The following is a 22,110-nucleotide window of genomic DNA, read 5'->3' on the forward strand; positions in this document are numbered from 1 at the left end:
ATGGTTGGCATACGAACGGCTTATTCCATCGGATAACCGGCTTACGATTTTCTAATCGTGTTATCTTCAAAGTTCGTATCGCCTAATCCATTTAATCCATACTGCAAGAGTACGGGTCATTTAAGATATGTTTGGATTTTACTTGAGGTAAATAACATATAGTGCACGGCCATATTGAAACATTGCTCTAGAGACGAGCAATAGAAGTCAAAGTGATATTCTTTCTTAACAAAAATCACAAATGACACTTCGTGAAAGAACTCCACAGATTTTAATAAAATATTCAAAACTTATTAAATAATAACTAAATTAAATTACATTAAACATTAAATGTTAATACTTAGTATTTATTTTATTAAAACCAACTGTAGATTGTTCATATCACTAATATTATTTACCTCATTCATTTTAAGCACGATATTATACCGAGAATCACAATTCAACGAAGAAATCGCTTCTTAGGAGGCGAACGACAAAAAAGATTAAAATGCAGCAGTTGGTAGAAAATGTTCAAAAATCGGAAATTTTAAGGTGAATAAAAATGTGTTAAAAGCTTAAGATAGTAGCAGACTTTAAAAAGAGGTAAATTAATTTATTTAAACTAAGACTATTTAAATACATTTGTAAGAAAAGAAATAATTATATTAACATTTAATTAAGAAAAGTAAGGTATTTGCATATGCTAATATATTTGCATGTATAATATTTATTCTTAAACTAATTAACCGATCATTATGACATTTTGTATAAAGGTGCTCCGAGTAATAATTGGTAATGTATATGGTAATAATTACTAATGTATATGGTAATAATTGGTAATCTATATATGTATAAAAGTGAAAGTGTCTGTCTGTCTGTGTCTGTGTACATTTCCCTACGCAATAACTCTTGCAATTGTCAGTCTATAGACTCAAAATTTGATGTACAGGGTATTGAGATTTGGGAAAATCTTTGTAATCCGTTTTCGGCCAGATATTTGGCTGTTAAGGAGTCAAAGTTCAACGATTTGAACTTTTATAACTCTACCACTTTGGTACAAACAATTGAAATTATGGATATAGGTTCCTTTGACATGAATCTAACTTAATAACTTAATCTGAGCCCAAAACAATAAATTTTAAGGGGTCATAATAGGGGTCGAATAAAAAAAAATGACCTTTGCGGTCTCTACCAAATTACTTAGACAATTTCTGGTGTAAACATTTGAAATTTTACATAAGGGTATTCAGAGATAGGGCAAGCTTTTTAATCGGGTTGGGTCGAAAATTTGAGTCACCAATATATAAATGTATGTGTGTATGTATGTTTGCATGTCTGCCTAAAACTTTCGACAGAGGCGACTGATTTTCACAAGATCAGTATCGTTTTTAAGTTCAACCTTTCAGACAACAAATATCGAAAAATTGCCTAAAAACATTAATATCTTCACCTCCAACTGGGCACTTTTCTACAGGGGGTCGCTTTTTTCGCCGATATTTTCGAAAGTCATCCTCTTCTTTCGATTGTCTAGCCTTAACTTAAACTTACGTAACTTCCAGTTTGACGGTGGTCGTAACAGCAAAGACGTCAATTTTTTTCACCCGTTCTTTTCCTCCTTCGCGGTACGGGTTCGATCCTGCCTTCCTACTATACTTTTTTCTCAACGAACACCTCCAAGCACCCGGGCAACGCCGGGCTGAAATGCTAGTAAATACTAAACTTTCATTTAGAATAATTCTTTGTCTTTTTAATGGATATTTTACAATCATTTGTTTCGGTAAAAAGTAATGTTGACTTTAATTTATTGCTCCCACATTGTTGAATTACATCTCGAAATCTTCGCGTTACAAATTGAAAGTTGACTTGGGCGTGTTGGTTTATTTATTCATCTGTGAGTTTGTTATGTCTCCTTGCGCATAACTTTATTTCATCAACAATAAGGCATCAATATTTAACAAGTGTATACTTTCTAATGCGAGTAGAACAATATCTCATATAAAATTGTAAAACTATGCCGTCTATCCCATCAATTGCTGATCACATTAATTTCACTGTAACAACTCAGAATAAACTGCGATAATCTATCTGTCAAGACCATCACTATTATTATGTCCAAATCAGCTCATCTCAGGTCTGAATTTCTAATATATTAATACACTTTCTATCGCTGCTTCAATATCTTTACATAAATAGCTAATCTTTAGATTGTAAGAGCATGAGGAGTAAATTAGTAAGCAAGCGCTAATATCAATTAAGAAAGGATCTTGTATTGTTTGCTAACAGGATTAATTATAAAAGCAGATTATTTTTGATAGCAGGGAACAGTAAATATTGTTATAATAATACGTGTTGTGTTTTACGTTTCATTATAAATTTATACGTTTTGCTCAAAATCTGTTACAGACTTCATTATTTATTCTCTCAACATTACCTAACTTAAAATAAATTATTATATATTTATTAACTACTAACGCATATATCACGATTTCAACCCTGGAAACATGTGTCTTTCTTTAAAGACCAATATTTATTGCTTTTAAAGACCAATATTTATTGCGTTTAAAGACCAATGTTTATTGCGTTTAAAGACCAATTGTTATATAGGGGTTTATTATTATTATTGTTATTATTATTATTATTATTATTATTATTATTATTATTATTATTATTATTATTATTATTATTCTTTGTTTCTTTTTTTGTTATATCGTTCGTTGTTAGGACTTTTTAATAGTGAGAGTCTTAGAGTCTTATTAGAGTGAGTCTTCGAGAGAGTTTGTTTAAGAGGGATGTTGAAAGACTCAGAGAGAGAGAGAGAGATGTTGTAAGAGAGAGAGTTTTATGACGCGATTTATATTATTTGAAAATGTTCATACTTAGATTTGTAATGGAATATGAGAAGGTAAAGTGAAAATTGTATTATATCTATATATTTGTATTATAAAATTTCTTAACATACACATCTTACATACACAATATGAAAACTAAGACTGTCTACACAAAGTCTCAACACAACGTCTCGACATCTCATATCTACAATGTAAACTTCACTTGAGTGAAGAGATAGTGTTCAGCCAGTCTTAGTGTAGATATGAGATGTCGAGTTTACATTGTAGATATGAGATGCCGAGACGTTGTGTTGAGACTTTGTGTAGACAGTCTTAGTTTTCATATTGTGTATGTAAGATGTGTATGTTAAGAAATTTTATAATACAAATATATAGACATATAATACAATTTTCACTTTACCTTTTTGGTAGAATCACAACACAAAGACGACGTTTATAAAAACACATGATGGGTTTATTTCTTCTCACGACCGGCCGTGGTTTTCATCATCAAGAATTCAAAGCTTCATTCTAAGTTTCACAAGTGTCCGTCTCGCTTCTAGACGTTCGAATCCCAAACTGCAGACTATTGTCCGTCGTTCTCAAACTCCCTCTGAGTTTCTCCCAGTTTCTCCTTTCTTAACTCTAAAGTTTTCTAACTGTATCTAGAACTTCCCATTTTTCCATGACGTCATACACATGTTAAAACATGTGTCTTATTTCACGTGTTCTGGACATGCGTGTCCAAAACTTTTCCTTTTTTTTAAAAAAAGGAATTTTAACCTATATTCTCAGTAACCTATATTCTAAATAATGTTAAAAACATGTTTATTAAATTATCTTGTAGCTGCATTCTTTCAATTGAATTTTAATAACAAAATTGACAGTGAACATTCTTTTCTTGAAACTATTTTATCTCTAAGCTAAACAATCGTTTATTTTAAATTCTATTTTCTAATTCTCACACGTAATCTATTTCTAAACCGAAATTACGAGGTTCGAATGCTATTTCATTTTCATTTTAACTAAATCTCTCTATTTTTATACTTACATGAAAAGGGGACAGCCCTTATCATGTAACACACTATTTATTGGGTTTTAAGACCAATATTTATTTTAAAGTAATTTTGTCCTTTGCATATCATATTGCGTACCTCGTTACACATTCCATAACCTCACATGAATGGATGAATGTAAATCACACTGTTTCTTTATTAGTCGTAAGTTTTTCTTCCGATCTCTATGTGTTATCGACGATAACATAACACAAAATCGCGACCACCTGTGCGGGAAAGATAAGCTAAACAATTAAAACCTTTATTCTATATCAATAGCAGAAGCCATTGTAAACCGAGGTTTTTATCTTTGACTTATTATATCAAACTGGTATCCAGTTACACACCGTTTTTTTAACGGGATGCCATTTTCACTCATTTGGATTTTTCCAATACCATTGTTAAATCTTGTTTTAAGTAATAAAAGAATGAAACTTTGATTCTCCTCATTTCCCCATGTTGCGGCATTTCGTGTTTGCATTTTTCTGTCTAGATATAATTATAATAGTTTGTAAACTGCCTGGATATTTTGTTTAATATGCTTATGTTTTCAAGCAATTGTGAACTAGATGAATAAGTTTGGGTATGAATTATTAGAAAACAATACAATACTATTTTAGGATATATATATATATATATATAATATATATATATAATCTCTTTTTTTTCGCTCACTCATTTTGATCTATCAGACTGGAAAATCAAGGGTTAACCCATCCTCCCCCTGCTGAATTTGTATGTCACTTTAAAATCTTACACGAAGTAACTAGCTTGAATTTGTTCTAGACGGTATACGCCTAGCCCTATCTTAAAATATTATAATTTCTTGCTTTTAGTCTTATGCATAATTCATTTTAATTTTCTCAGCTTGCAATTTTTCTATTTCATTGTGAGACCAATGCTAATTTATCACTTAGAAAATTTTCCCCTGAAAATATCTTTTATCGCAAAATTAAGAAGCCATCTTTGAATCTGGAGTTTATGTTTACTGATCAGCCACTTGGATTATTGCAATTTTATTTGGACGATTTAACTTGTATTCATACATCTAACCAATAAATATTATCTTTGGATTTTACCACATTTTTAACTTTTGCTTCGTCGAGTATGAAATTCATTTAGAATATCCTTTTAATTTATGCATTTTTGCATTCTCAAATTTTATACAAATATTACCTCTTTCATACTTTGTAATTTTCAGTTAGTGTGCTAACCTAGAAAACTATAGCTTGACTTTGAATATTACTTTGCTAACTACTTTCATCTAATGATAAGTACCATTCCTATAAACTCAATAAAGTAAGGAGAATTTTTGAACTTGTATTTCATATCAGTGTTTCAAATTCTAATTTAAAAATGTAGAATTGATTTTCTTATTTTATATATTCTAATTCTGATTCTTGTTGAATATATTTCAATAAATCTTGCCGAAAACACGCTGCATTAAATAATGCAGTGTCCCCAAGAATCGCATAAGGTAAAGGAACTTCACATCCGCATCAATATATATATATATATATATATATATATATATATATATATATATATATATATATATATGTATATATATATATGTGTGTGTGTGTGTGTGTGTGTGTGATAATAAAGAATAAAATAAGTACAACAGAATAAATTAAAATAGAAATGTGGAAAACCAAAGCCTAACGTTTCGTTTGTCAATTTTTGCTCGAGCTTTATTAAGCGAATAAATTTTATACATTCTATGACTATGTATTTCTGTGATATACTCGCTCGTTATGCGTAAATATTTAATTCTTGATAAAGAAAACGTAACAGTGGGAAACCGTTAACGTTTTAGATCGTTCACATTAGAATTTTAATATAATTAATTATATTAATTATATATATATATATATATATATATATATATATATGTATATATATATATAATTATCCACTGGCACGTGTTTCGTCGTCTACTACTCATCAGTGACTGATTTTAGTAGACGACGAAGGCGAAACACAATTCCAAGATCTCTGTACATCAAGCGATTTTAAAGAGTTTGAAAGCAAATTGTCAATATTTATTCAAGAGAGATGCAGCCAAATTCCAACTTTTGTATTTTGGATAAGTTATTTTAATATAGAATATTTGTTTGTAAATTTTATTAGTGCGACACGAACTTGAGATTAGGCCCTTCACCTTTAAATCAGCAGCAGAAATGGTTCCCAGGCATTTTAACTACGCTAGTTATCTTCCTGTTTATATCTGTGAGATGCTTGCTCTTTCTGATACACAGCTTTCAATAGCAAAACATTTTGCTGATGAGTTGTTTTTAGTTCAGCAACAAACCCAGTCCCCTTTTAATCAGGCGGCAATGGACCAAACAATTGAACATATTCAAATCTTTAAAAACTGCACTGAAATGGCTCGACAAGGAGAGGGCTACCATAATAAAAAAGACCTGAGTAGTTATCGATATCAAAGGAATCAAACAGATATTCAGAGTGTGATTCAGACAATTGAGTCTATGCAAAATCCATTTTCATATTATCAGGACAAGTAGCAGCATCTGAAATTAAAGATGTAGGATCTAATATTTATAATGAGTTCGTTCAACAACTAATTTTGAAAAATGTGGAATTGAATGCACCAATAAAATCAATGAAGATAAAAACTTTTAGCTATCTTGAGAAAAAGTATTCACAACAAAAGGCAAGAAAGAAGCAGATTGCTTAAAAGCAGATAAAAACCTTCTCACTGGGCTTCTTATAGTAGCAAGAACCCGAAAAGTTGACCTGAGAGAAAATTTTCACATTGTCTTTCAGAGTTCCCAACCAACCTAATTAACATTGATGTTCTTTACAACGTACCAAAAAAGCTTCTTTATTTCATTATTTTCTTGTAAAATTCTTTCCTGACATGAAAATTAATAATATTCCAAAAAATTCTGCACTGATTTTAGATAGACTGGCAGTGATACAGCAGCTTGCAGACCACGTTCTATCAATGTTTGGTGAGCTAAGCATTCATATTTTAAGATATATAATTAAGCTTGCGTCTTTTTATATATCATCAAGAGTCGACATTGTCTGTGATAAGTATAATCCATCGGGTATTAAATACTCTGAAAGAAGACGCTGTTGATTACCTCCAACACTCTATTACGTGCTTTGAATGAAAAACAAAAGAGAATCGGTACAATTTCGAATATTGCTCAGGTCTAGTGACAATAAAGAATCTCTGATTTTATTTATGTTGATGCATTGGAAGAAATTTCCAGCAGAATAATTTCATGGAAAAACTGTGGTATCTTCATTTAGCCAAGGATGTTTTATGCTGTGTCCTCATAGTGACACAAATGAAGTAATCACAGAAAGCCAGAATTAACAACTGATCATGAAGAAACAGTATGCTTCGTGCAAAGCATACATCAACTGCTTTCTCTTCCATCATAATTAAGACTCCATATACGGATTTTTTCCTTCTTTACCTTGCTCAAAAATGATTTACACTTGGATTTATATATGGCAACTAATACCATCCCATCATCTTGCTGATCTCTTTTAAATCAGTTGCAAAGAAATGCGGACCTGTTATTTCAAGTGCCTTACTTTCTTTGCATGCATTCACCGGCCGTGACACTGTTTTTAGTTTTAAGGTAAAGGGGGAAATAAAACCATTTTAATTCATGGAAAAAACAGATGAATTTCTTCAAACTTCCACACTGTTAGATTGCAACTGTCACCTGACTGACAAATTGTTCCAACAACTAGAACAATTTGTGTGATCTCTGTTTGGACAGAGAAACGTTTCTTCTGTAAATACTGCCCTTTTTAATATTTTTCACGTAATGGAAAATTTGATAATGTCTTACCACTTTGTCAAAATAGTTTACTATTACATGCAAGAAGGATAAATAATCAGGCTGCTATTTGGTGGCAGTGACTTCGCATTTTAATATCAATATATAATTGATGCAACCAAATAGCAACCTGATTATTTACTTTTCCAACAAATCCTGGCTAGAAATGTGAAGATAAAGCACTAATTGTTTATTGGAGCAGCCTTCCAAAAACTCCGTCACCATTAATCAAATTAATAAAGTGGACCTGTAAGAAGAACAACTGTTACTCCAGGCGTTATTCTTTTGTTCGTCAAACACTACCTTGTACCGACCTTTGCCAGAGTGTAGATTGTTTTAATGTAGTTAAAAAAAACAGTGGAATGCAGCAGTTAAATGAAATAGATTATGACTCCGCAAAAAGTCCTAATTTAATAAATAAACACATCATTTATAATATAAAGGCCAATATCTGTTTATGCATGTTTGTATATTTGCCTTAAACATCTCACAGAGGCAACGGATTTTTACGAAATTGGTATCGTTTTGTAGCTCGACCCTTCGGAATATCAAAAATCACTTTCAACTCGGCACTTTCTATAGGGAGGAGTAGCAAAAAGTTGTTCCTTCATGACCATTTAGTCAAACACGTATACGCAAAAAACGGTCTTTCTTTGAATTAGTTTAAATATAAAAAAACCGACACAGCTTCGCTCACCTGATCATAGACCGGTTATTATAGCGGCAGCGTTGTTATCTTAAGATTGCACGTTCTAGCCTAGATACCAGATAATTTTATTTTGATTTTTAAAGTTTTAACATTGAAACAGTGTTATTTATGCCATTTTTACGTTCATTTTTCAAATAAGTTTTAACATTTAAACAGGGTTATTTATGCCATTTTTAGGTTCATTTTTTAAAGAAGTTTTATCATTAAAACAGGGTTGTTAATGCCATTTTTACGTTCATTTTTTAAAAGAAGTTTGAACATTTAAACAGGGTTATTTATGCAATTTATACATTAAGTGTTTAAAGAAGTTTGAACATTTAAAAAGGGTTACTTATGCTATTTTTACGTTCATTTTTAAAAGAAATTTTATCATTTACACAAGGTTATTTATGCCATTTTTACGTTCATTTTTTAAAGAAGTTTTATCATTTAAACAAGGTTATTTATGCCATTTTTACGTTCATTTTTAAAAGAAATTTTAACATTCAAACAGGGTTATTTATGCCATTTTTACGTTCATTTTTTAAAAAAGTTTTATCATTTAAACAAGGTTATTTATGCCATTTTTACGTTCATTTTTTAAAGAAGTTTAAACATTTTAAAAGGGTTATTTATGCAATTCTTACGTTCATTTTTTAAAGAAATATTAACATTTAAACAGGGTTATTTATTCCATTTTTACGTTCATCTTTTAAAGAAGTTTTAACATTTAAACCGGGTTATTTATGCCATTTGTACGTTCATTTTTTAAAGAAATTTTAACATTTAAACAGAATTTTTGATGCAATTTTTACGTTCATTTTTTAAAGAAATTTTAACATTTAAACAGGGTTATTCATGCCATTTCTACGTCCATTTTTTAAAGAAGTTTTATCATTTAAACAGGGTTATTAATGCCATTTTTACGTTCATTTCTTAAAGAAATTTTAAGATTTGAACAGGGTTATTTATGCCATTTTTACGTTCATTTTTTAAAGAAGTTTTATCATTTAAACAGGGTTATTTATGCCATTTTAAGTTCATTTTTTAAAGAAGTTTCAACATTTAAACCGGGTTATTTATGCCATTTTTACGTTTATTTTTTAAAGAAATTTTAACATTAAAACCGCGTTATTCATGCCATTTTTACGTTCATTTTTTAAAGAAGTGCTAACATTTAAACAGAGTTATTCATGCCATTTTTTTAAAGAAGTTTCAACATTTAAACAGGGTTATTTATGCTTTTTTTACGTTCATTACTTGAAGAAGTTTGAACATTTACACAAGGTTATTTATGCAATTTTTACGTTCATTTTTTAAAGAAATTTTAACATTAAAACCGCGTTATTCATGCCATTTTTACGTTCATTTTTTAAAGAAATTTTAAGATTTAAACAGGGTTACTTATGCTTTTTTTACGTTCAGTTCGTGAAGAAGTTTCAACATTCAAACAAGGTTATTTATGCCATTTTTACGTTCATTTTTTAAAAAAGTTTAAACATTTAAAAACGGTTATTTATGCCATTTTTACGTTCATTTTTTAAAGAAGTTTTATCATTTAAACAGGGTTATTCATGCCATTTTTACGTTCATGTTTTAAAGAAATTTTAAGATTTAAACAGTGGTATTCATGCCATTTTTACGTTCATTTTTTAAAGTTTTAACATTTAAACAGGGTTATTAATGCCATTTTTACGTTCATTTTTTAAAGAAATTTTAACATTTAAACAGGGTTATTTATTCCATTTTTACGTTTTGTTTTTAAAGAATTTTTATCATTTAAACAGTGGTATTCATGCCATTTTTACGTTCATTTTTTAAAGAAATTTTAACATTTAAACAGGGTTATTTATGCCATTTTTACGTTCATTTTTTAAAGAAGGTTTATCATTAAAACAGGGTTATTAATGCTATTTTTACGTTCATTTTTTAAAGAAGTTTAAACATTTTTAAAGGGTTATTTATGCCATTTCTACGTTCATTTTTTAAAGAAGTTTCAACATTTAAACAGGGTTATTCATGCCATTTTTACGTTCATTTTTTAAAGAAATTTCAACATCTAAACAGGGTGTTTTATACCATTTCTTTTCGTTTGTTTATTCTTTATTTTGCATCACTTTCGCTGTTTTTTTGTTTTTGGTTTTGTTTTTCCGATTTAAAAAAAGTTATAATATTTAAACAAGGTTATTACGTTTACTTATTCTTAATTTTCGATTTTGTTTTGATTAAGCCTTCTACTTCACCACACGCGCGCAACGCCAGGTACTCCCGCTAGTATAATAAAATAGACATATCAACTTTTTGTTGATACATCTAAACGTGTTAAACAACTTATTTAAATTTTCATTTTACATAAAGTGAACTATGAAAATGGACTCATTTCGTGAATGCCACACCCTGTATTATCTCCCTTTTTATGAAGCCGTGCGAAAATTTAGCTTGGAGATCGCTTCGAATTTGAAATCAGCACGAAAATACTCCTAGGAACACTTGAAATGTTCTATGAATAAAATGTCCACAAACTCAAAACTAAGCCCTTAAGCCCTTTTTAGTCCCTGGATCATATATATATATATATATATATATATATATATATATATATATATATATATATATATATATATATATATATATAGGGTGACTCTCCAAAAAAACAAAAAACATAGGAAGTATATCTAGAACATATGCTGTAGAACGGAGAAAAAAAAGGCCAAAGACCCTAGTGTTTTGATATGATGTTTTGAATATAATAAACTAGTTATGACCAAAGTTTCATTTCATTCGGACAAAACACTAAGAAACGGGGCCTAATTAGAGTTGGGCGCGGTTTTGGGGGCAACCATGTATATATATATATATATATATATATATATATATATATAGAGAGAGAGAGAGAGAGTGAGAGAGAGACTATTATATGAAAGTCATTTAGTATGTGCGTGTTAGATTCTTCCTATCTTTTGCAAATTTCAAACAAAGCTAGCTTATATATCTGGCAGTGTTCTTGGATATGATTTTTTTTGTTTTTTTTTTAAACAGAAATTTATCCAATAAATCGAAAAACATCTGATCTTCAAGATATACTTTTTTACTTATAGATAAAAGAATAATTTTACAGGGGAATATTTTACGTTACATCGGCCAAGGAAGATAATAACATGTAAGCACATCAGTTATTTGTCATCTGGAAGAAGTAGCACAGTATTAGAACATTCGACTATAGATCGAATGATCCCCTGTTTAAGCCTGATTATACCCTACAATTATATTTTAATTTTTTCTGATTAATGAGTTTAGTTTACGATAAAAGAAGAGTTAAAATTTTAGATCGTCGCAAATCATTTCTTCGTTTGCATATTGTAAAACAGAAAATTAATCAAAAGTGACTTTTTTCGACTATTCATCATAAAACATAAATGTCAGCTGACGTGATATTATAAACAAGCAGAGACGTTATTTGATGAGCGACATTATTATTATTTTTATTTCATTTGTTTTTATTTTAATATTTTTTTTATATTTTGCGAATTAGTCTATCAGCAAATATATTCTACGTGATATATAATAATCAATAACGGATTGATTCTATAATAATACCTACGTATGAATTAAAATATCATATTTAAGCGTATATATATATATATATATATATATAATACAGTGGAACCAAAAAGAAAGTCCGCATTTGCCATCTGTGTAAAAACCGCAAATTTAAACTAAATTAGATGTAACTGTTTAAACACACTATACCTCATTTGGTTCACCTTTTATTCCTCTATAAATTTACCTGTTCATATTATACTTTTTATTTAAGTATCCTAGTGTTCACGTCAATTAAAAAAATAACTTTAAATCGGGAAGGAAAAAATAAAATCCGCACAATGAAAAAATGTCATTTAAATGTAACATTAATGTAGCACTAGTTAATATTTAGTAGCATAGTCCTTTTGCAATTTGACAACCTGCAATCTTTTGGGCATTTTTTAAAATTAGTCTGCGTCAACACTTCGGTGAAAGGGCATCCCACTTCTCTTTAATTTCTGTCCCAATTTTTCCATAATTTAAATGTTATCGTTGCGTAGCTGTTGATTGATGTAATGCCAGAATTGAGGTCTGGAGATTGTGCATCAAATCTAAACACACAATGTCATACTCTTCAAGGAACCTCTTGACATTAACAGCTGTGTTAATTGAAGCATTATCCTGCATGAACATGGCGTTATTATCCAAATTCAGGCCAAAGTAGGGAAGAAAATGCTCACTCACGAATTAATTTTACCTTGCAAGTGAACTACAAGCCCTGGACCATTGGCAATAATAACGCCCCATAGTAAAACTGAACCTGCAATATCTTGCAGCGTTGAAACTGTGCATCTAGGATTAAATTCTTCATCCTTCCTTCGACGGACGTACTGCCTACCATCACTGCCTTGCCGATTGAACTTGCTTTCTTCGCTAAAATTCACTGTCGCCTAATATGAAGAGTCATTTCATCTGACGAAGTGCAGACGACACTTTCTGTTCTTTACAAAAATCATTGACTTTCGTCTTGCAACACAGCCGCGCAGATTAAATTCCTTCAATCTGTTTTTAACTGTAACAAGAAAGCAATTTCTAACAAGATTACACTGTTGTTGGATTTAGAGAATCGTTTCAAATCTATTTCTGAGGCTGTGGGTCTTGATAGCATTATTTCCCCTGTAAGAAGTAACGTTAGCACGACCAGATTTAGAGGCATCACGAACACTACCGGTGTTTTGGCGATTTTGCACAGTCATGTAACCGTTTTCTCATCACATGTTAATATATGGCCGATTTCTCGATTAGATAAGCCACAAAGGTGGAGACTAATGACCTCATGACGATCACTAAGTGAAAGCCGATGCATATTGACTAAATGTTACGTTGTAAAACCTGGAACAAAAACAATTACGATTAGAGATGCTTTGTTGCCTAAAAGGTGGATATTTTAAGCTGGTTTTAAGCTCATTTGTTGCCGCAGAGTTTCTTTTTGCCTCCTGGATTTTAAGTTAATTTTTTAAATTGACGTGAACACTAGGATACTTCAATTAAAAATAGAATATGAAGATGTAAAAATATTTGTTTTTTAAACAGTAACATTCAATTTATCTTAAATTTGCGGTTTTTGATAAAATGACAAGTGGGACTTTCTTTTTGGTGCACCTATATATATATATATATATATATATATATATATATATATATATATATATATATTTCTACTATTATATAAAAGTCACTTTGTGTGTGTGTGAGTTCTGTCCTCTCAGACTCCGAAAAAGCTGAGCTTGTTTTTTGCAAATTTCACACAAAGCTAAAGTATTCTCAGATATGTTTTTTTTTCTGTTTTTTTTTACAGAAATTCATCCAATAAATTGAAAAATTCGATCTTAAAAAGTGCTTTTTTCTCTTATAAGTAAAAAAGAATAATTTTCATAGGGGAATATTTTACCCTACATCGGCCAAGAGACATAGTAATTTTTAGGAAAATCACTTCTTACAAAAACAGATTTCTTATTATTTGGAGATATAGCTTAGTGCTAGAGCATTCGACTACAGATCGAATAATCCCGTGTTCAGGCCTAAGTGTACCTTAATATTTTATTTTAATCTTTTCTGAATAATGAGTTAAATTTTATGATGAAAAAAAGGTGCCATAGGAAATCGCTGAAAATCATTTCTACGTTTGTATATTTTAAGTCTAAACAGTAATCACAAGTTATGTTCCAGGCTATTTATCGTCAAGCCTAAATATCACCTGGCGTGGCGTGATATTTTAAACAAACACTGACGGAATTTGATGAACGATATTATGATTATTATTTTTATTTTTATTTTTTTTTTTTAGCTTTTTGCGAATTAATCCGCCGGAATAATTAATCCTCGTAATATATAATAGTGGATTGATTCTATAACAATACATAGTCAATCTGCATAAATTAAAATATCATATTTAAGCATATTGTACGATTGGGAAACGGCGGGCTGCCAGTGAGAATAGCTCTGTAATGACGTAAAAATACCACGGAATAAAATATATAATGTAATATGGATAATTGCATTAAGCAAAATAAAAAAAAATGGAATACGTAAGAAACAGATAAGTCTCAACTGATTATAAGTATCTGCTAATTTACATCACATCATCTTTAGCAAAAAAAAAATCATAATTACACGCATATCTCGGAGCAAAACCTGTTTTTTCTTGGTAATAAACAAATGTCATCAATTATTGCTTAACGGCATTCAATTTTACTTGATTGGCGAATCTGCATATTTATAGATGCTAATTTGAATCCGCCATTTTGATTTTTATTATTTTAAACATTTATTAAATTTCTGTTCCCGGAATTTTTAGCAAATTTTCAGCAATTTCCCTCTACGTTTAAATTCCTGTCATATTTAATATGTGGATGCTTTTGTTTCTTTTAATTTCCCACAGTAGAAATTTGAGTATAAATTACGGAACTGGTTATTTGCTAATCATAATATGACAAGCAATTTTTTGCCCTCCTCTTCATTTCTAGGATATTTACTTTTTTTTTTTATCGCCGATCACAAATCACAAAATACTACTAATAATAATCCATGCAATAATAGCAATTGCTTCGGATGTATTTGTTTGCATAGGTGATTTCTCTAAACGGTCACTTCCTCAACGTAAACGTGTTTTTACACCACCCAATCGTAATTTATAATAATTGGCTGATGGAAATTGTGGCTAAAACATCCAAATTGTTTTCTTACACTGAACAAATAATTATCATACCCTTTCTTTCTCTCTCCTTCTGTTTTTCCACACACACACACACACACACACACACACACACACACACACACACACACACACACACACACACACACACACACACACACACACACATATTGTATTACTGTTTTTACAAACAGCATTGACTACATATGTGCACACAATTTTTATCTGTAGCTCATTTTGAAATCCAACGTAATGAAGCCTCTGATCTCAATTGGTTACGCCTAATTTCGAAAAAAAAATCACAACTCAAAGATGTGGAAGTATGCAGTCAATAATGTTTCTATAAATAAAATTATACAATAATACAGCTCTACTTGTTATTGAGCTCTATTTTATAAACACAGAAGTTTCAGTGTATTAAGATCTAAGGAATCACAGCAATACAATGAATATGTATATATATATATATATATATATATATATATATATATATATATATATAAATTATGTCTCGTTTTTTAAATTTGCCATTACAGTTTCAATAGAAAATCCAGAGTACACTTCTAAAACAAATCTTTCACTTTCACCAATTTTTAAAAGCATATTACGCAAACTTATGTGTTCACATAGAAACCCAACACGGTGTAGACTCCGTCGCAAGAAACATAAGGAAAGAAGAGAAAAGAAATTTCACTCGTTGTTTCAGGTTTTAACAAAAACCTTTATTTCTCCTTTGCCCACTACGTGCTACTTCTCGTCTGGGTAGTGACGTAACACACGTGTCTCTAACTTGGTAATTCCCTCTAAATGTATCCTCTATCTGCGCACACGTTCTACATTTTATAATTCTTTTTTTTTCTTATCTACACCTGTCATACATGCGTCTGCGCTTTGTTGCAGTTTTTTTTTGAAAAAACTCACTTTATTTGTAACGAAATTGTGCCAAATAGATTTTATTCAAGAATGATAAGATTTGAGACTGATATGCAGTTCTTTTTTATTTCTTTTTTTTTTACAAGGTGCAGTCACATAAGTCAGAAATTCCATATATATAATGTAAGATAAATTTTTATGGTAAAAAATCCATGCAATGAAGGAATATTCTCATATTCTCTTATCGACCCGTTATGGCCAGTCAGCGGGAAGTATAAGACAAGCAAAATATGTAAGTAGCATCATGCATTAATTTGTATGTTTTCTTAATACATTTCTATGTTCGTATTATTTTATTCATTCTTTAAGGTACTTCATTGTTGATGAAAATTAGAACTTGTGCAATACGTTTTAGACGCTTTAACACAAAACGTTTTTATGAAAACCCTTTAAAAAGATGACATTGAATTTTCGGAAAGTACTTATGTGGAATACTTGCAGAACAATATGACAGCGAGAAATTAAAGAAAATTTCAGTCGCTTTAACGCAAAAAGTTTTACGAAAACTTCGAAAAGAAATCGATGCGGAAAAATAGGATTTTCAACAAAAGATTCTGTCTTTCACGAGAAACTATTTCATACAGCAACTGATAAAAAATGATGCCAGTAGATTTTTTTTTCATTTATTATAATAATTAGGAAAACCAGTAAGTTGAACAAGGTTATGATTTTTCTTCATTTCGTAAAGAAGTGAGTTGCGCTATAAATAAAGGTAAGGTCGTTTTCTATTGAAAAAAAAATATAAAGAAAATAAAAAAAAAACAATGTTAGCGTTTTTAAGTATCAAAAAGAAAAACAAATTCGACTTGAATAGAAATGTTCAGAAATACAATTGGAACAACTTGAAAATTAAAATAAAATATGAGTAGGAAATCAAAAGAAACTGAAAAATTACCTTGAATTGGATCAAGAGGTCGAGGCTATAAACATTTGCCGAAATATTCCTCAGTATTTATCAAGAAAACAAGGCAAAAACTATATGGTCCCCGGACTAATTTTGACTGTTTTCCCCATTTAACATCAGATAAAACAGGCAAATAGCACCGTTTCATGAAAAACGATGCATTAATTTGAATTGAGTACCATTCAAAACCCCTATATATAAACACAAGTATTAATTTTGGGAGAAAAATAAAAACAACCCCAAAAGGGGTGTTTTTATTTTACACCTAAAACACCCCGGGTCTAAAGGCTACAATTTTCCCAGGGTAAAATATTACGTTTCTAGTTGTATATACATATGGTGTTGCCTTTCGGTAATTTTCAGCAAAATCAAAGATTCTATTATGAGGACGATTACCAACATGAGAACGATAGTCAAAACAATCAAAATTAATACCAATCCTCATCTAAAAAAGAATTTAGTTAAAAAAAACAAAAAAGCAAAAAAGCAAAAAAACAATTTTCGTTCAAATCTAACGTAGAAAAACATCTTACTAGACTGAGGCAATTTTTATTTTTGTTTCTATTCAGAGTGCCCCTTTTTGGGTATCTATATTTTCCCCACACTATAACGGACCTTGTGTCTAACTATGCCCTCGTGGGATGCAAATAAATAGGAATAATATTTATAAAAAAAAATAAAACTTAACAATCAAAGGGAAATAACCCAAAAATTTTATCTGAGGCAGAGAAACAAATAAACATGAATTTTTCATATTGATTAAAAAAAAAATCCACATATTTTTACCCCTTTTTACGCCCTGGGCACGAAACCAGAACTTTTACACGGTGAAATATTAGATTTCCACATGAATATCCATGTAGTCTTGCTTTTGGGTAAGTTCCAGCCAAATCTAATGGTGGGAAAATATTTTATGTACCAAGAACGACTATTTTTACTAGCGATTTTGACCGCTTTTGACCTCTTAGGGTCGCAACCAAAATTTTCCCAGGGTCAAATATTACGTTTTCAGATGTATATCTATGTGGTCTTGCTTTTGTGTAATTTTCTGATGGTCGGAAAAGGTTTTATGTCTCGAAATGTGCTATTTTTGTTTACTATGGGCTAAAAATAACCATTTCACCTCTTTTCATTTCCTGAGGACGAAACCAAATTTTTTTCAGGATAAAATATTATGTTTCCAGATGTTTAGCTATGTGGTCTTGCTTTTAGGTAATATTTAGACAACTCTAATGGTCGGAAAATATTCTATATACCGAAAAGTGCTATTTTTGCTCATTTTACCCCTTTTTGACGCCGTGTGGAAGCAACCAGAATTTTCCCAGGATCAAATATTACGTTTTCAGATGTATATCATGTTGCTTTACTTTTGGGTAGTTTTATGTCCCGAAAAGTGTTAATTTGAGCCGTTTTGATCCCTTTTGACCCCCTGGGGATGCAACCCAAATTTTTATAAAAAAACTCGAGAATGTTAAATTTCCTCCCGTGCCTAGTTGTAACTTCATGCAACATTTCAGGAAAATATAATGAGTAGTTATAGAAAATTTTTCGAACGAACGGATAAAGATTAATTCTAAGGTCCAACTCCAACTAAGTCGATGGACCAAAAATAATTATACGAATTGTCTGATAGAGGTAAAAATAATAGCGCTTTTACTCCAAATACTGTTTGTAGCCTATAAATAACTCCCCTAACGAGATTACGATTGCTTCGTATTTTAGAAAGATATGAATATATTTACTTATAATATAAAGGAATATAAGGAAAATTGATACAGTAAAAGATCTGCAATTAGCTAATTATATTTAAACTCCCCAAAATAAAACAGTTACTTCACGAATATTGAAGTCGTTCAATTGAACTTAAAAATTATTGTTTTTGTATAAAACTGGCATCAACTGATTCCTTAGCCGATTACTTCATCTAATGCTATTTTAATTTCAGATTCAAACCCAATTCTCAAGATCGCTCTGGACATGGAATATGGAGATAGCTTCCTCTGTCGCAAGGCTATTTCCATAGAAGACCACAAACAATCCTACACGTGATTTAGCACTTACAGCAAATGTATTCATATTTGCCCACTACCGTTCTTATAATGATAGGATAGCTATCTTGAAAGCATGGCTAATCATTTTGACCATAGACTGTCTGGTCATCTTCCAGTCAACATGTACGTCTGTGGATAGTTTAATGCTCATAATGTTGAATGGTTAGTCAACTCAAACAAAATAGATGACAAGAGGAGGTTTTGTCATGTTTTCTTTTTTGTTTATGATCTAACACAGATTGTTAACGAACCCACTTGGGTACCTGATTGCTGACAAATAATTTGCATGTTTTCTAGATCTTTTTCTAAAAACATGCCCTCAACTGTACTCATCCTCAGTTCTGTTTTCGCTAGAATAATCTGATCACTTAGCTATCTCAATATAGATACAAACAAAGTATAAAAAACTCCCCCAAATATCATTCGTAATCGAACAGTGTAATGATACTCGATGGCTTACTGAGAAATTTCCCGAACGTTCATATTGGAACGACTCCTACGCGCCACGTTTAAAACGAATCCGACTTAACTGATTGGTTAACCGTCGACATAGACAACTACCTACTCTTCAAGAAATTACAAAAGAAACCACTACTTCAATTGCTTTAAACGTAATACATGTTTTTATACTAAAGTCGCCTTTAAGAGTACCAATAATCACTGCAAAAGGATGAAAGAAAACGCGAAATGGTCCTATGTCATCAAGTCCAATGTACAAGAAAAAAACTTTGACTCACATGGGTTTTGTCGAAAGCAAACAAGTTATTGAACATATGTGCTTTCTGTACCCGACCATCAACGGGCCTAAAGTGATTACTTATACACCTAATAAAGCCAAACTTTGTGCCAATAACTTTACATCAAATTCAACCGTATGCGATCAGCGCCTCCAACATCAGTCATAGTACTCGATAAGCTGCAACCAGAACTATTGCCTATTCTTACAAAGCTGTTTAATAAATGCATAACGGAAAAATGCTCTCTAACTCCTTGGAAAACCGCATTAAGTTACCCGGTATTTAAAAATACTGCATCTCAGTACAGAACAAATAATATGTCATGACTAGGCTATGGCAACAGAATATTCTTATATTTGTTTTGACTCTCGAGTATATAGCGACACAGTTAATCAACCGAAAACCACACCACTCTATCTAAAAACATATAAGATATCAACGGATACACCTCCGAGACTCAAAACAGTGAAAAGAATATACTATTGTCCAAGTCATAAGTAAGCTGCTTAAATCTGTGTTAAATAAATAAATCGTCATCGCCTTCAACAAAAACAATATGGATAACAAATATTGTTTCCGTTGTGCGAGATCTACAGCTGATGTACTGACTGCAATCTCACATAGGATCAGTAAATCTATTGACGGAGGTTTCCTCTCTAGAGCAATAGCTCATGACATATCAAATACATTTGATAAGGTTTGTTGTATAATACTTTACAAGATTTCCAGCTATGGATTATCTGAAACCATAGAATCTTCCTCTCCCCCGACCATGAGCACCTGATGCAATTAGGCAAAAAGTGGTTGATTAATTTTAACAACCACAAACTAAGCTTCTATCTTTTCACCATTTACGCTCTGATCGCCACTTGGCCCCAGTTTATACTAATGGCTTTCGTGTTATATTTTGGGTTTCATTAAATAGGGGTTTCATTGAGAGAGAGTCTTAAGGAGAGTGTGAGAGGGATGTTGTTGTAGTAAGATTGTTCGTTCTATGATTTTTCATATATATTAAAGTTCATTACTTAGAAGTGTTGATATGTGAAGCTCTTTGAGTGAGAAGATCGTGTTCAGACAGTCTTAGTTTATATATGAGATGTAGATTCACATTGTGGATATGAGATGTGTATGTCACGACATTTTATAACACAGACATATAATAACAATTCGCTTTACCTTTTTGTAAGAATCACAAACACAAAGACGAGCTTTTATCAAAACACATGATGGGTTTATTTCTTCACGACCGGCCGTGGTTTTCTCATCAAGAATTCAAAGCTTCACATTTTAGTTTCAAAGTTATCGTCTCGCTTCCTAGATGTTCGAATTCCAAGACCTTCTCCGAGTTTCTCCTGACTGTCCCTCTAACTAACTAACTCTCACTTCCTATATTGAGAAATCCCTGCATGTCCGGCCTCGTGAGCAAAATTCGCGTGTTTCAACATGCGCGACTTTGCAGGTTTCCGACATTATGATTTCCCAATAACCTATTTTTCTTTGATGTTTTTACAAAGGAATTCAACCTACATATCTAATTTATTTAACCCATATTTTATCATCCACATTCTTTCTAACAATTGAATAGTTTATTTATTATTTATTTCATCAGAATTAACAATTTACTGGACATTCCATTTAAACCTATTGTTCTTTAAAACTTATATCCAAGGTTCGATTTCTGCTTTCTCTCATTTTAGTTTCATTTTAAGTAATCTCTCTATTTTTATACTTACATGAAAAGGGGACAGCCCTTATCATGTAACACTCGTTTCAAAGAAACATCCTACTTCGACAAGCTTCTGCGACTAACCGTCACTCCTAAACGATTTACATCAAATCTATCTCTAAGGCCGCTGGAAAAATCGTTGGATCATTCTACCACTTAAGAAGGTATTTTACTTTCAAAGCAATCCCCTACCTGAATAAGTTCAAAAGATTTCAATAAAATGAAGCCTATTTCCACATTTGAAGAGGAGGTGCTCGGATTATCAATCATGCAGTGACAGAATTCAAAACCGGCTTCGAAATCTCACAGGTGATGCCCTTTTTCTCCAGCCGTGCAGCCTCTATCCTACAGAAGATACGTTGCAAACCTGGCTTTAATCTATCGTTATTTTCACGGCAAGTTCTCATCTGGGCTTTAATCCATGGTCTATTTGGCAGACTTTCTAAAAAGCACTCGTCTACCTACTACCACTATCAACAATTTACCCGCTCAGTATCTGTGCCTTAATCTAAACGTAACTTTCATGAACAAAGCTTCTTCCTTTCTTAAAACTGACCGTATGTGGAATTGTGTTCTACTTAACTGATGACTAAACATGGCCGTTTTCAAGTCCAATGTAACAAGTTCTTGTTGAACCGTCCCCTTG

The sequence above is a fragment of the Euprymna scolopes genome, chromosome 12, assembly GCF_053919585.1.
Source record: "Euprymna scolopes isolate OS-2025 chromosome 12, ASM5391958v1, whole genome shotgun sequence".
Taxonomy (NCBI): domain Eukaryota; kingdom Metazoa; phylum Mollusca; class Cephalopoda; order Sepiida; family Sepiolidae; genus Euprymna; species Euprymna scolopes.